Source organism: Lolium perenne, chromosome 3, assembly GCF_019359855.2.
Source record: "Lolium perenne isolate Kyuss_39 chromosome 3, Kyuss_2.0, whole genome shotgun sequence".
Lineage (NCBI taxonomy): Eukaryota > Viridiplantae > Streptophyta > Magnoliopsida > Poales > Poaceae > Lolium > Lolium perenne.
The window spans coordinates 339352496-339369298 of record NC_067246.2 but is presented as its reverse complement, the minus strand read 5'-3'; positions in this window follow the sequence as shown (position 1 = coordinate 339369298).

The window sequence follows — 16803 nt, the reverse complement described above, 5'->3', positions numbered from 1 at the left end:
CATATATTAAGAAGACTCAAGCGTCTAAGCTTGGGGATGCCCAAGGCATCCCCTTCTTCATCGACAACATTATCAGGTTCCTCCCCTGAAACTATATTTTTATTCCATCACATCTTATGTGCTTTTTCTTGGAGCGTCGGTTTGTTTTTGTTTTTGTTTTGTTTGAATAAAATGGATCCTAGCATTCACTTTATGGGAGAGAGACACGCTCCGCTGTAGCATATGGACAAGTATGTCCTTGGTTTCTACTCATAGTATTCATGGCGAAGTTTCTCCTTCGTTAAATTGTTATATGGTTGGAATTGGAAAATGATACATGTAGTAATTGCTATAAATGTCTTGGGTAATGTGATACTTGGCAATTGTTGTGCTCATGACTAAGCTCTTGCATCATATGCTTTGCACCCATTAATGAAGAAATACATAGAGCATGCTAAAATTTGGTTTGCATATTTGGTTTCTCTAAGGTCTAGATAATTTCTAGTATTGAGTTTGAACAACAAGGAAGACGGTGTAGAGTCTTATAATGTTTTCAATATGTCTTTTATGTGAGTTTTGCTGCACCGGTTCATCCTTGTGTTTGTTTCAAATAAGCCTTGCAAGCCTAAACCTTGTATCGAGAGGGAATACTTCTCATGCATCCAAAATACTTGAGCCAATCACTATGCCATTTGTGTCCACCATACCTACCTACTACATGGTATTTTCCGCCATTCCAAAGTAAATTGCTTGAGTGCTACCTTTAAAATTCCATCATTCACCTTTGCAATATATAGCTCATGGGACAAATAGCTTAAAAACTATTGTGGTATTGAATATGTAATTATGCACTTTATCTCTTATTAAGTTGCTTGTTGTGCGATAACCATGTTCACTGGGGACGCCATCAACTATTCATTGTTGAATTTCATGTGAGTTGCTATGCATGTCCGTCTTGTCTGAAGTAAGAGAGATCTACCACCTTATGGTTAAGCATGCATATTGTTAGAGAAGAACATTGGGCCACTAACTAAAGCCATGATCCATGGTGGAAGTTTCAGTTTTGGACATATATCCTCAAATCTCATATGAGAAAATTATTAATTGTTGTTACATGCTTATGCATAAAAGAGGAGTCCATTATCTATTGTCTATGTTGTCCCGGTATGGATGTCTAAGTTGAAGAATAATCAATAGCGAGAAATCCAATGCGAGCTTTCTCCTTAGACCTTTGTACGGGCGGCAGAGAGGTACCCCTTTGTGACACTTGGTTAAAAGCAGTGCATTGTGATGATCCGGTAGTCCAAGCTAATTAGGACAAGGTGCGGGCACTATTAGTACACTATGCATGAGGCTTGCAACTTATAAGATATAATTTACATGATGCATATGCTTTATTACTACCGTTGACAAAATTGTTTCATGTTTTCAAAATCAAAGCTCTAGCACAAATATAGCAATCGATGCTTTTCCTCTATGGAGGACCATTCTTTTACTTTCAATGTTGAGTCAGTTCACCTATTTCTCTCCACCTCAAGAAGCAAACACTTGTGTGAACTGTGCATTGATTCCTACATACTTGCTTATTGCACTTATTATATTACTCTATGTTGACAATATCCATGAGATATACATGTTACAAGTTGAAAGCAACCGCTGAAACTTAATCTTCTTTTGTGTTGCTTCAATGCCTTTACTTTGAATTATTGCTTTATGAGTTAACTCTTATGCAAGACTTAATTGATGCTTGTCTTGAAGTGCTATTCATGAAAAGTCTTTGCTTTATGATTCACTTGTTTACTCATGTCATATACATTGTTTTGATCGCTGCATTCACTACATATGCTTTACAAATAGTATGATCAAGGTTATGATGGCATGTCACTCCAGAAATTATCTGTGTTATCGTTTTACCTGCTCGGGACGAGCAGAACTAAGCTTGGGGATGCAGATACGTCTCCGACGTATCGATAATTTCTTATGTTCCATGCCACATTATTGATGTTATCTACATGTTTTATGCACACTTTATGTCATATTCGTGCATTTTACGGAACTAACCTATTAACAAGATGCCGAAGTGCCGATTTGCTATTTTACTGCTGTTTTTGGTTTCAGAAATCCTAGTAAGGAAATATTCTCGGAATTGGACGAAATCAACGCCCAGGGGCCTATTTTTCCACGAAGCTTCCGGAAGTCCGAAGACGAAGCGAAGTGGGGCCACAGGTGCCCAAACCCTAGGGCGGCCCGGCCCCCTTGGCCGCGCCGGCCTGTGGTGCAGGGCCCCTGTGCCCCCTCGACTTGCCCTTCCGCCTACTTAAAGCCTCCGTGACGAAACCCCCGATTGAGAGCCACGATACGGAAAACCTTCCGAGACGCCGCCAACGCCGATCCCATCTCGGGGGATCCAGGAGATCGCCTCCGGCACCCTGCCGGAGAGGGGAATCATCTCCCGGAGGACTCTACGCCGCCATGGTCGCCTCCGGTGTGATGTGTGAGTAGTCTACCCCTGGACTATGGGTCCATAGCAGTAGCTAGATGGTTGTCTTCTCCCCATTGTGCTATCATTGTCGGATCTTGTGAGCTGCCTAACATGATCAAGATCATCTATCCGTCATTCTATATGTTGCGTTTGTTGGGATCCGATGAATAGAGAATACTTGTTATGTTGATTATCAAAGTTATATCTACGTGTTGTTTATGATCTTGCATGCTTTCCGTTACTAGTAGATGCTCTGGCCAAGTAGATGCTTGTAACTCCAAGAGGGAGTACTTATGCTCGATAGTGGGTTCATGCACATTGACACACAGGACGATGTGAGAAAGTTCTAAGGTTGTGTTGTGCTGTTGCCACTAGGGATAAAACATTGATGCTATGTCTAAGGATGTAGTTGTTGATTACATTACGCACCATACTTAATGCAATTGTCTGTTGCTTTGCAACTTAATACTGGAGGGGGTTCGGATGATAACCTGAAGGTGGACTTTTTAGGCATAGATGCAGTTGGATGGCGGTCTATGTACTTTGTCGTAATGCCCAATTAAATCTCACTATACTCATCATGATATGTATGTGCATGGTCATGCCCTCTTTATTTGTCAATTGCCCAACTGTAATTTGTTCACCCAACATGCTGTTTGTCTTATGGGAGAGACACCTCTAGTGAACTGTGGACCCCGGTCCAATTCTCTTTACTGAAATACAATCTCTTTGCAATCTTGTTCTCTTGTTTTCTGCAAACAATCATCTTCCACACAATACGGTTAATCCTTTGTTACAGCAAGCCGGTGAGATTGACAACCTCACTGTTTCGTTGGGGCAAAGTACTTTGGTTGTGTTGTGCAGGTTCCACGTTGGCGCCGGAATCCCTGGTGTTGCGCCGCACTACATCCCGCCGCCATCAACCTTCAACGTGCTTCTTGGCTCCTCCTGGTTCGATAAACCTTGGTTTCTTTCTGAGGGAAAACTTGCTGCTGTGCGCATCATACCTTCCTCTTGGGGTTCCCAACGAACGTGTGAGTTACACGCCATCAGGGACCTTTCCGCAAGACTTCTCTTGGTGGTGCAAATTACATGCTTACTATCATAGATGATTACTCCAGAAAAGTGTGGCCGTTCTTTCTGAAACATAAATCCGATGTGTTTGATGCTTTTAGAAAGTGGAAAGTTATGGTAGAGAAGCAAACAGAAAAGAAAGTTATATTGCTTCGTACTGACAATGGCATGGAGTTTTGTTCTACTGTTTTCAATGATTATGGCAGCGACGAAGGCATTGTCAGGCACCACACCATCCCATATACTCCTCAGCAGAATGGTGTGGCGGAGAGGATGAACAGAACCATCATCTCCAAGGCTCGCTGCATGTTGTCCAATGCTGGCATGCATAGACGTTTCTGGGCTGAAGCAGCCTCCACCGCCTGTTACTTGATAAACAGGTCACCTTGTATTCCGCTTGATAAGAAAACTCCTATTGAGGTATGGTCTGGTTCACCTGCTGATTATTCACAGTTGAGAGTTTCGGTTGCACTGCTTATGCTCATGTTGATAATGGAAAGCTAGAGCCTAGGGCTGTTAAGTGTGTGTTTCTTGGTTATGGTTCAGGAGTTAAGGCATACAAGTTATGGAATCCTAAAACTAAGAAAGTTTTGCATAGCAGGAATGTAGTCTTTAATGAGGCTGTCATGTTTTATAAGAGTTCATCTACAGATGGTACTGATGCTGTTGATTTTTCTGATAATTCTGATGATGAGCAACAGAGGATTAGCGGGCAGGTGGAGCACGTGGAGGAGAAAGAAAATGATGTTGCTGAAAATGATAACACTGTTGTTCAGCACTCACCACCTGTTTTGCAGCAAACAAATAGTTCCATTGCTGCTGATAGACCGAGGCGTAACAAAGGTCCACGTCCTCGTTTAATTGAAGAATGTAATCTTGTTCATCATGCCTTGAGTTGTGCTGAACAGGTGGAGCATGATACTGAACCTACTACATATGCTGAGGCCGTTGCATCCATTGACCGCGTGAAGTGGATTTCCGCTATGCAAGAAGAGATGCAATCGCTTGACAAGAATGGCACATGAGATGTTGTGCCCTTGCCTAAACAAAAGAAGGCTGTCCGCTGTAAGTGGATATTTAAAAGAAAGGAAGGTTTTTCTCCTAATGAGCCTCCGAGGTTTAAGGCAAGGTTAGTAGCAAAAGGTTTCAGCCAAATTCCAGGTATTGATTATAATGATGCATTCTCTCCGGTTGTGAAGCATAGTTCCATTCGTGCATTCTTTGGTATTGTGGCTATGCATGATCTTGAGCTTGAGCAGCTAGATGTAAAGACTGCTTTTCTGCATGGTGAGCTTGAGGAGGAGATATACATGGACCAACCTGAAGGTTTTGTTGTGCCTGGTAAGGAGGATCTTGTTTGCAAGTTGAAGAGGTCCCTTTATGGTTTGAAACAGTCTCCAAGACAGTGGTACAAAAGGTTTGATTCGTTTATGCTTGCACATGAGTTTAAGAGACAAAGCCAGTTCCTGTTTTCAAGTTTGAGCTTTGCTCGAGCTTGGTTGGTATAACTGTTTAGCCCAAGTGGCTGTTGGCGCCAGCAAGTGTTTTTCTTTGTTGTTCAGGAGATTGTTGAAGTTCATGCTACAAGATGGAATTTGTCTCAAGGTGGAGTTTGTTGTATTGTGATCCAAATTCATATACTAAAGGGAGGCTAACTTCTGACGAGCGGAGCGAGGCCCGTCGCCAGCGGTACGGTACGGATCGTTGGCACCACCTATATATACATCTTGTAAGCCGCCGGCTAGGGTTTATCAGATTATAAGATAACCCACGGCGTTTGTAAACACCTCCCGATATAGTGAAGTTTTGCTGGCTGGCGCCCGTGGTTTTCTTCCCCTTCTGTGTTGGAAGGGGTTTTCCACGTTAAATCTTGTGTCCCATGCGTGTGTTCTTGTTTCGTTCTTCGTTATTTGCTTGTCGCTTTTATAACATTTCATGGTTGCATCTTTCGAACGATCGGTTCTACCTTTAGATCCTTTCCATGTCAGTCACATGTTGCAAGCATGTCTTGGTGGAATTGCGGAGGATCTCAACGTCGTCCATCTGCATGACCGGACTTTCAGATTTAGATTTTCAGTTCACAACCAACAAGTGGTTTGTTTGTTCATAATTTGCGACATTTCAAGTGTTCAGAGTTCGTTGTGTACTTCTCCCTTTGGGGCAATGGCGGCCCAAATTTTGTTCGTGAGCTTCGTCAATGGGAGGTTGAAGAATTACAATCCTGGCCAGTTGTTGGATCCAGATCTTTTGCTGATGTTGTGCATAAACCTCTATCAGGAGCCAATCTAGTTCCCTTGGGCCCCTCCAACAGGGTGGAAGCATATCCTAGGCCGGTGCCCTCTAGGCTGGTTGTTCCTCTGAAGATCTCTTTCTTGCACCGATTGACTGAATGGGAAAAGAATGATTTTGAACCTGCTATTTTTGCAGGCTATGATTATGCTCAGATTCTGAATTGCTTTCGATTGACTCGAAAGATTTACTACTAAAGATAGCTCCAGGAATCACGGACTCTAATCTCGTAGAAATTATCGGAAATTCAACTAGTTGCGGTGTTCAGGGGAGATATTGTGACAATTCCACCTCGGTCAACCATTCCGGTTTCTTCGGCTTTTAGTTGGGTGTTAACATCAATTGTTCCCTCGAGTGGGAATGTTGGAATTCAAATTGTCAATACATCGGCCGGTCCTTCTCAGCCCAGAGCAGATTCACAGCCCATTATTCGCACTTCGGCTTTTGACCGTCTCCAGGCTCCTCCACCTGCCACCAATCTAGTTTTGGCCCACGAAACTCCTTCTCGAGTTTTAGACTTCCAGTGTCTCCAATTTCCAGAATGATAGCCCGCTCAACCTAGGCCACTACAGCAATCCAGGCCCAAGTATGCTCAAACTTGCCCTCGATATCTTACGATTGGGCATCTACGCCAAAATTGTTGGAAAAGAATTTAATGTCATTCCTGTCATAAGGAGGGTCATGTTAAAGTTGACTGTCATTTTTATTCGGATCCTGGTTTAAATGCTCGTTGGGTTCGCAAGTAAACGCATGCTCATAATATGGAAAATCCTGGCCTGCCTGCAATGGAAATCTTAAAGAGTTGCTACATATTTTTGGTGCTACAACTGGTCTTAAGGTGAACTATGAAAAATCTAATTTGATTCCCATCAATATCCCAGAAGAGAGAGTGAGTGTTTTCACTTCTGCTCTCAATTGTCAACTTGGAAACCTTCCCTTTATATATCCGGGACTGCCTCTAAGTACTACTAAGCCAAAAAAGGAATACTTTATGCCTCTTATAATGTGCATTCAGAGACGGTTACCTACATGTGCTATGTATTTGAATTATGGGAGCAAACTCAGGCTTGTGAATTCTTTCCTATCCTCTTTACCAATTTTTTTGTACGAGTACCCTTAAGATTTATTAGCGGATTCTGGATGAGTGTGATAAATATAGGCGACATTGTCTCTGGAGAAATAAGGATCTGGGCTAAAACTCCACCTCTATCGACCAAAGGACGAGGGAGAACTTGGAGTGCTGAAGTTTTAGTGCGGAATGACTGCTTGTTAATGAAGCACATACATAAATTTTATAACCAGGAGAATATTCCTTGGGTGAAAAAGTTTGGGAATCCTATTAGTAGTATACATTGCCTCCTCTTCGAGCCAAGCACATTTTCTTCTGGTGGACAAATTTTCTTAAGAATATGGCTTCATGTACACTCAGGAGTGGCAAAACCATTTTGTTTTGGTCTGGCAAGTGGTCACTGGAGGTCTTGCCAGTTAAATGACCTTTTATTTTCACTTTTATCAAAGATGCCTCACAATCAGTCCAGGATGTTATTAATACGGCTGATGTTGCCACTATTTTCCACTTGCCTCTGTCACTGCAAGCTATATATGGCTGAATATCATCAATTTCTGCACCTCATTCATGACACACATTTATCGCAGGAGAAGGATAAATGGATAGTTAACACTGTTGATCCTAGTTACAAGGTTTCTTCTCAATATAAAACCTTGATGCATCAAGATCTTGTCATCCCTGCTATTTCATGGCTTTGGAAAAGCTGCTATCTCACTAGTGGAAAACAGGGCTTCCGTGGGAGCCTTTTGTCGCGGGCGCGCCTGCACCCGCGACAAATGGCCTGGCCACGTCGCCCCGAAACCATGTGGAGCGCGCGGAGGCTTTTGTCGCGGCCTTTTGTCGCGGGCCGTATTACGACCCGCGACAAAAGGGGTAGGAGCGACGTGGCCACCCCTTTTGTCGCGGGTCTTAATAGGGCCCGCGACAAAATGTCCCCGCCCTATATATAGAAGCAGCCAGCCACCCCCCCACCTCATTTTTTCCTTGGTGGTGAAGGTGGAGGTGTATGCTAGCTCATTTTTTCTACATGTGCACAAGAGGTGTTTGATGGAATGCTTGTGAGAGGGATGCCACTTGGTTTATTTGATAAGATTTCTCCTCTTTTTGATCCAAAAAGGTTAGCAACTATTTTCTCGACTATATATATATGCATAGTCCGTACAATACTAATTTTAGCAAGGTGATTGCATCTGATACATATATAATTGTACTTATGATGCAGATGAGTCATCCATGGATGTACGGTAACCGATGTGCTCCCGCTTTCAGAGAGGGCGTGAATTCTTTCCTGCTTGTGGCCGAGGCCAACAAGTCGAAGCAAGGTTTTATGTGCTGTCCATGTCTAAAATGTAAGAACGAGAAGGATTACTCTTGCTCAAGAGATATTAAGAGCCACCTGCTTCGGTTTGGGTTCATGTCCAGTTATAATGTTTGGACCAAGCACGGAGAAGAAGGGGTTATGATGGAAGACGGCGATGAGGAAGAAGATAATGATGAGAAGTATTATCGATCTATGTTCTCTGAATGCTTTGATACCGCAATGGACGACAATGAAGAAGAAGGAGGTGAAGAACAGGCATCAGATGATCCTGTTGATGATGATCTTCGTCGGGCCATTTCTGATGCAAGAAGAGACTGTGACACGGATAAGGAGAGGTTGCAGTTCGACAAGATGTTAGAGGACCACCACAAATTGTTGTACCCAGGTTGTGAAGATGGGCATAGAAAGCTGGGTAGCATATTGGAATTGCTGAAATGGAAGGCAGAGGTCGGTGTGACTGACTCGGGATTTGAGAAATTGATGATAATATTAAAGAAGCTGTTTCCAAGAAATAATGAATTGCCCGAGCTAGGCCGGAAGGAAGTATCTCAAAGGGCTACGGAACTGAGGAGGTCATTGAGTTTTGTGTTGACTTTCTTCCTGACCTTAAGCCGATTGGTGTTCCTGAATCTCGGTATGAGGGGAGGCTGACTGGAAAAGGCACACTAGGAAGGAAAGCAACGGTGTGGAGGGACAAGATTTCTTTCAATCAAGCGCACTACACAGTTCTATACAATTCCAGCTTGGTGGCTCCGTACATCGAGAAACATAAGAATGTTTTACGAGAAATAAACCCGGGCCAGCCCGAGTCCTTGATTACACGTCAACACATGAATACCTTCGGCAGTTGGTTGCAAAGACATCTCATTAATGACCCATCTGCGGTGGAGCAGCTGTACTTGTTGGCCAGGTTACCATCTTCAAACATATGTACATTCCAAGGGTACGAGATAAATGGGAATACATTTTACACGATCGACCAAGATAAAAAGAGCACCAACCAAAACAGCGGTGTCCGCTTCGATGCAACAGACGAGAATGGGCAGACCACCACATATTATGGATACATAGAGGAGATATGGGAACTTGACTATGGTCCCACTTTTAAGGTCCCTTTGTTTCGGTGCAAATGGGTGAAGCTCAGCGCTATACATATTGACGATAAGTACGGTATGATAACAGTGGATCCCAACAATCTTGCGTACCTGGACGAGCCTTTTGTCCTAGCCAGCGAGGTGGCTCAAGTTTTCTACGTGAAGGACATGTCTAGCAAATCAAGAAAAAGAAATCAACAAAAGAATACATCAATCGAGGAGCCAAAGCGCCACATAGTTCTTTCGGGAAAAGAAACATCGTGGGAGTGGATGACAAGACAGACATGTCGAAGATTATAATAAGTTTAAAGAAATTCCGCCCTTCACGGTGAAAATTGACCCAAGCATCTTGCTAAATGATGAAGATTCTCCATGGCTACGGCGTAGAAGATCACAACACTAGATGGCGATGTAATAATGTATTCTTCATATATAGTTCCCAAGACAATCTCTACATTTATGTAATAATGAAGATTAAAGCGTGCTTGGCTTGTTGATCTGCTTGGCAAGGCGTATCGATGCTCCTTTTATAGGCACGGCACCGCTTCTACTTTGTCTTATTCCTTCGACAGGCCGTCGTGCGCTACATGCTTTATCTCATCGAGCGGTGCGTCCACCCACGCGTCCTTATCCTGCCGACACCTTTAGTCGCGGTTGCAGCCACCAACCGTGACAAAAGGTTACCGACACATCCTTATCCTGCCGACAGCTTTAGTCGCGGTTGCAGCCACCAACCGTGACAAAAGGTTACCGACACATCCTTATTATCCTGCCGACATCTTTAGTCGCGGTTGCAGCCACCAACCGTGACAAAAGGCCCTCCTAGATAAGCCTCCCCAAGTCTTTTGTCGCGGTTTGAGCCTCCACCCGGGATGAAAGTTTCGCGCGCCACTTCGTTCCCGCCTATTTTCTTCCCGCATTCCCGCCATTTTTCCACTATATATATGTAGGCTTGGACTCTCATATCTGCAAACCTCATCACTCTCTCCCATGGCTTCCATCGTATGTCTAACACCCGGGAGGCGGAGGCGCTTTGCGCCTCGAACTACCCCTGCCCGCCCGGCTACCGCGTCCCGACCGGCTGGTTGCCGAGCGTCGGAGGCGTACCGGTCCCTCCTATCCCTGTAGGTGTGCCACGCGAGATGGCCATCACGAACCACTACTATTTCGAGCTCACGCACGAGCAGCGGAGGAATCCCCGGTGGCATCCCGACTACAGCCCGACTTGGGACAGCTTCTTCATCAATCGGCGTGAGAGGGCGGTTGCAGGTACGAGGAGGACGGCCCGCCTCCTTCGAACTTCAACGAGGCCGGCCGTCGGATGTGGTGGCGCGGCCGGACTCTCCGAGCGTCCTGGCCTATCGTGGCCCCCGCTGCGCTACCCTCAAGCCCAGCCCACGCGTGGTCATCCGCCGAGGTTCGACAACCGCGACCCCGATGCTAGCGACGATGACGTCGGCGACTTTGATGACTACAGTGGCGACGTGTATAGGACTAGGCACGACTATGATTGAATGGCTCCAACATTCGAATCTGGCCATGTATCTTATTTTTCAGTTGAGCTCTGTACTTTAATTTCAGTTCAGTCGTAATAAATTTCGTGTCAACCACTTTATTGAACAAAAACAACCGACAACGACTTTATAAACTAAATTTAAACTAATAGAACCGACAACGACTTTATTGAAATTACAATAAAATAGATAAATTACTAGTCTAGTCTCTACTCGTCGTCGGAGGTTGTCTCCGTCCAAAGGTCATCCCACCGAGGGTCGTTTCGGTCCAAGTTGTATTCGAGTTCTCGAGCTCGAAGGCGGCGACGGCCCGACGGTGGCGCCTGTTGGACCTGCGTTGTGCCCTAAGGTTAGCAAAGAACGCGTCAGGACCGCGCCCTCCACTGGCGCATCAACTGCTCGTCGCGCTCGGCGATGGCGATCCGGCGCTGCACCTGGCGATGCCGGTGACGGTCCTCGTCGGTGACGAGGCACGGCGGTGGCGCGAGGAACTCCGCCTCCTCTAGCGATTCAACATCCGGGAAGTTCATGTCGTGCCCTGGCCGCCGAAAGCGCCACGCCGCCGCGTCGTAAGCGCGCGCCGCCTCTTCCGGCGTGTTGTACGTGCCGAGGGTGAGGCGGAAGCCACCGGCGCGTATCTCGGCGGTGAACCTACCGCTCGGATGCACTCGAACGCCACGGAAACCGGACGCCCTCGACGACATGGAGGCATCCCGGAGATGAATGAGCGGAGGCGGTGGCGACGTGTGGTTGCGCCCGCACTCGTCGCTCTATATAGCGCACGCGGGGCATGGCACGTGTCAGCGGTGGCTACACGTCGCACGCCGGCGTCGGCGGGGTGAGGCACGTGTCAGCGGTGGCTACACGTCGCACGCCGGCGTCGGCGGGGCGAGGCACGTGTCAGCGGTGGCTACACGTCGCACGCCGGCGTCGGCGGGGTGAGCCACGTGTCGGCGGTGGCTAACGTCGCACGCCGGCGTCGGCGGGGTGAGCCACGTGTCAGCGGTGGCTACACGTCGCACGCCGGCGTCGGCGGTGAGCCACGTGTCAGCGGTGGCTACAGGTCGCACGCCGGCGTCGGCGGGGTGAGCCACGTGTCGGCGGTGGCTACACGTCGCACGCCGCGTCGGCGGGGCGAGGCACGTGTCAGCATTTATATATGCGAGATGCAAATAGTTCTATGGATGTCATATTCATGTTCATTGGATTTTTCTGATCAATTTTCATATATAACACTTTTCTTTTTGAGTTACCATTTAAAAGTTATTGAAATAATAGTTTTTATTTAAAAAAAACAGAAAAACAAAAAACAGAAAAACAAAAAACAAAAAACAAAAAAACAAAAACGGTCCAGGCCTGATCCGCGTCCAACGGCTCCAGGCCGTTGGATTCAAACGGCCGGAGCCGTTGGATGCGCTTCACGCGGATCGGCCGCCTCCCCCTCCCACCCCCTTTTGTCGCGGGTCGAGCCACGGCCCGCGATAAAGACTTCCTTTGTCGCGGGTGGGGGCTTGACCCGCGACAAAGGGGTCTTTTGTCGCGGGTCAAGCCCCCACCCGCGACAAAAGGCCCTAGGTATAAATACCTACCGCCGCGGGCGGAGCCCCACCCGCGACACCGGAGGCCATTTTCCTTAGCGAAATCGCGCCGTCGGCTGCCGAAATCCACCGCCGCCGCCGCCGGCCATCTTCCTCGCCTCCGGCCGCCGCCTGCCACTTCTGAGCCGCCTCTTCGCCGCCCCCGCCCTCTGCGCCACCTCCGCCACTCTGCCGCCTCTGCGCGCGCCACCTCGACGAGATCTCCCGCGCGCCACCTCCTGCCGCCGCCGCCTCCTCCGGCCGCCGCCTCCTCTAGCTGGGACACCCCCGGCCGCCGCCGCCTCTGCGCCACCCTCGAGGTAGCCGCCACCCTCCGCCGCCCACTTGCGGCCGTTGTGGCCGGGCGCCATGCTCCGCCTCTTTTTTCATTAAGTTTTTAGTATTTAGTTTTAATTAGTATTAGTTAGTTAGTATTAGTTTAGTTTAGTTAGTATTAGTATTTAGTTTTAGTTAGATTAAATTAGTATTAGTTAGTTAGTATTAGTATTTAGTTTTAATTAGTATTAGTTTAGTTAGTATTAGTATTTAGTTTTAATTAGTATTAGTTAGTTAGTATTAGTATTAGTATTTAGTTTTAATTAGTATTAGTTAGTTAGTATTAGTATTAGTATTTAGATTAAATTTAGTATTAGTTAGTTAGTTTAAATTTTTGTAGATAGTTAATTCAAATTTCGTAGTTACTTAGTTTAAATTTTGTATTAATTCAAATCTTGTAGTTAGTTAGATTAAATTTTGTATTAATTTAAATTTTATATTAGTTAGCTTGTAAACAACCGACGCAAACACTCTCGCCAACACCGCTCTCCCTCTCGCGAACAACACTCGCCGACACCCCTCTCCATCTCGCGAACACTAGCCGACACCCCTCTCCCTCTCGCGAAAACCATCGACGCCGCAACTCCCCTCTTCTCTCCTTCTCGCGAACAACACTCGCCGACACCCCTCTCCATCTCGCGAACACTAGCCGACACCCCTCTCCCTCTCGCGAAAACCATCGACGCCGCAACTCCCCTCTTCTCTCCCTTCTCGCGAACAACCGACGCCGACACCCTCTCTCTCTCTCTCTCTCTCTCGCAAACACGCGTCGCCGACACCCTCTCCCTCTCGCAAACACGCGTCGCGACACCCTCTCCCTCTCGCAAACACGCGTCGCCGACACCCTCTCCATCTCGCAAACACGCGTCGCCGACACCTCTCCTCTCGCAAACACCCGCCGACACCCTCTCCCTCTCGCAAACACGTGTCGCCGATTAGGGTTAGGGTTTGGTTTGTGTTTGATTAGGGTTAGGGTTTGGTTTGTGTTTGAACATTTACTTATCGATTTAATTCTTTTGCAGAAACAATGGATCAATTCGAACGGGACTTGGAACAGGAAGACATATTCGCGGACATAATCCGCGATGGTACGTGCTTCGACCGAGCCGGCTCCGGTCATGGAGAACCCGACGGCTCCGGTCATGGAGAAGCCGACGGCTCCGGTGACGGAGAAGCCGACGGCTCCGGTGACGGAGAAGCCGACGACGGCTCCGGTGACGAGGTATTAATGGAATTCTATATGTACATATGTATTGAGGCATTAGTATAGAGGCATTAATGCAATTCTATATGTATTCTCTTAGGCCTCCGAAGATAAGATAGAGAAACGAGGCCCGGCAAAGAAGTTGACCAAGAAAGACCACTTCACAATTGAAGCTATATCACCGGAAGGCCAACCGGTGGTACCCGAGAATGTCGGAGTGAAGTTCAAAAATCAGTGCGGAGTTGTGGTTAGAGATCGGGTCCCGATCACTGTCGAGAGAATGGAACAAGACGAAGAATGTGTCCGAAAATCAGGTTGCCGATAGGTACAAGGACACACTTTTCGTAGACCTGATGGCACATTTCACTTTGCCGCATTTGGGATCGGAGTCTGAGAATGCTAAGCAGCAAGAGCTAGTGAAGAAATGGGCTCTTAAGAAGATGGGGGAACTTTTCCGGGCGTATAAGAACCGGTTATGGAAAAATTATAAGAAAGACAAGAAGCCTCCATTATTCGAGAACTACCTAGCGAAGCAGAGCATAAGCGGGAAGAATTTGTGAGGTACAAAGAATCGAGGAGGCTGTGAACCCGTCAGCGAAAAACAAGAAGAATGCAAGCGAGAAGAAATATCACCATCATACGGGCGAGGGGGCTACGGAAGAGCCATGCCTAAGTGGGATGCACAAGAGGCTGAGATGGAGCTGAACGGGATCACTCCGTAACCCACGCGAGAAGGATGGGACATAAGGGCTCGAAATTGGTTCCTCGCGCATGGCTGTGAGTATGACATGAAGACAGGGAACATTGTTGAAAGTGACACCAGGGTTAGGGTACCCAGGCAAAAATGGATTGAAGTGACGACAGATATAAAGGCGGGAAAACTAAAGTTTGCTCCCGATAGAGAGAAAGACTTGTCGACGCTTGTCCTCGGTACGCCCGAGAAGGGAGGACGAACAAGAGGCTTCGGCCCTAGTGTTCCGTGGTCGCTTGGGTTTCCGGCCGACGCGGAGACTTATAGAAGCCGAGCGAGAGCTAAACAACGCCAGCTGGAGGTGCAGAATGACCGGATGGCCGAGTTCCAACACCGACTTGACCAGCAGCAGCGGGAGCTTCAGCAGCAGCGGGAGATAAATGAACTAAAAGGACAGCGCCCGCCAGATAATACCGCTGAAATATCTCAGCGACGAGACAGCAGCGTGGCCGACTCGGAGGCCCCTCCTACACGGATGATGATAGATGCCGGTCCTGGCGACCCTTGGATGGAATCAAGGAGACAACACCTTGTGATCTCCATGAGGTGTTCAGAAGGTTTCTGTTAAGGTGGCGGCCGGCTATGTCTTACCGGCATTTGGACCTGAAGGTGAGCCGGCAACATGGCATGGCAATCCGATTCCAGCTGGCTATGCTCGTGTCGGGGTGGATTCAGTTGTCCCGCAGTGGGAGACATTGGAGCTCCATATCCCCGGAGGTGATGGGGGCTTACACTCGAGAGAGGTCTTGGGAGAAATCATTCTCTGGGAAAAGAAGAACATCAGGCTGCCAGGCTGGGTAGCACCTAGTACCGATCGTCCCAGCAGGTCACCATCACCTCCTCCAGGTGATCGCATGCCACCATCACCTCCTCCTACTGATCACATGTCGCCACCATCACCCCGTGGGTACGACGTCGACCACGACATCGGTACTCCATCTCCATCTCCAGCGCCGCCGCCTCCGCCCACTAAGACTCGGAATGCACCCAGCCGGAAGCGTTTCAAGAGTCCTGTCCCCAAGAGGTCGCCCTCCCAAAAGTACCAAAGGTTCCTCCCCCGTCCTTGGGATCTTACTGTCGAGGAAAATGCGGCCGCTGTTGCGAAACACAACTATGATCATTTCCATAAGCCAAAACCTCCAGCGCCAGAGCCATACACAGAGAAGCAAATAGAATATGCTACTAGTTTTCTGAACACACCATCGCAGTATGAGTTACACGAGAAGAAGGATGACTATACACGCACTCTTGCGAAGGTAATTGACCAAAAAAAGGATGAAAAGGCCAAGGAGAAGGACATTGCTGGCACGAGCAAATCATCAGCTAGAAGTGCAGATGAGAAAAGGTCAAGTTCAACAAGTGCACCCCTCAAGGCCAAGCAAACGACAAAAGGCAAAAAGAGAAAGGAAGTTCCCCTCCTCGGTGCTCAGCCCAAACAATCGATCCCAAAGACTCAAAGTGTTTAATGTTCCCAAGGTGTACGAGGAACATGGTGGTGATGTCAATATGGAAGAAGCTGCAACTCTAGCGGCTCAATGTGGAGTTACCGTGGAGGAATTGTTTGGTGCCGCAGATGCTGCACTACCCACTGCTGATATAGCTCCTAAATTTGTCTACGGGGCCGACTTGGTCAGCAGAGAGCAGCTGCATAAACTGCCAACACATATGCGGAATTTGCATCAGTGGTACCTTGATGCATGCAAGGAGAAAAAAATGTACATCGTGGCGAGTATACCATGGGAATATTACTACCGAAACGAGGAGATCCATATTGAGATGAATGAACTCTGGCAGTTATTCAATCTAGAAGCCCTCGACAAATCTCTCATGAGTTGCTATTGCTTGTAAGTTGTTAACTACATATAAGTTCATTTTCATTCAGTTCATGTTCGTTTTCATTGCATATATATACTCATTATATCTTATGGGTTCTCTTTTGCAGATCAAGATCAGTGAGTGCAAAAGTAATAATATTATCAATGTTGGGTTTGTTGACCCGGATAAAATACATGTTGAAACGGTGAAGCATAAACGCGAAGAAACGGGGGGAAACCTACTAAGGTTTTTGGGGCAGCAATATTTCTGTGATTCAATATTGTTTCCTTACAACTAC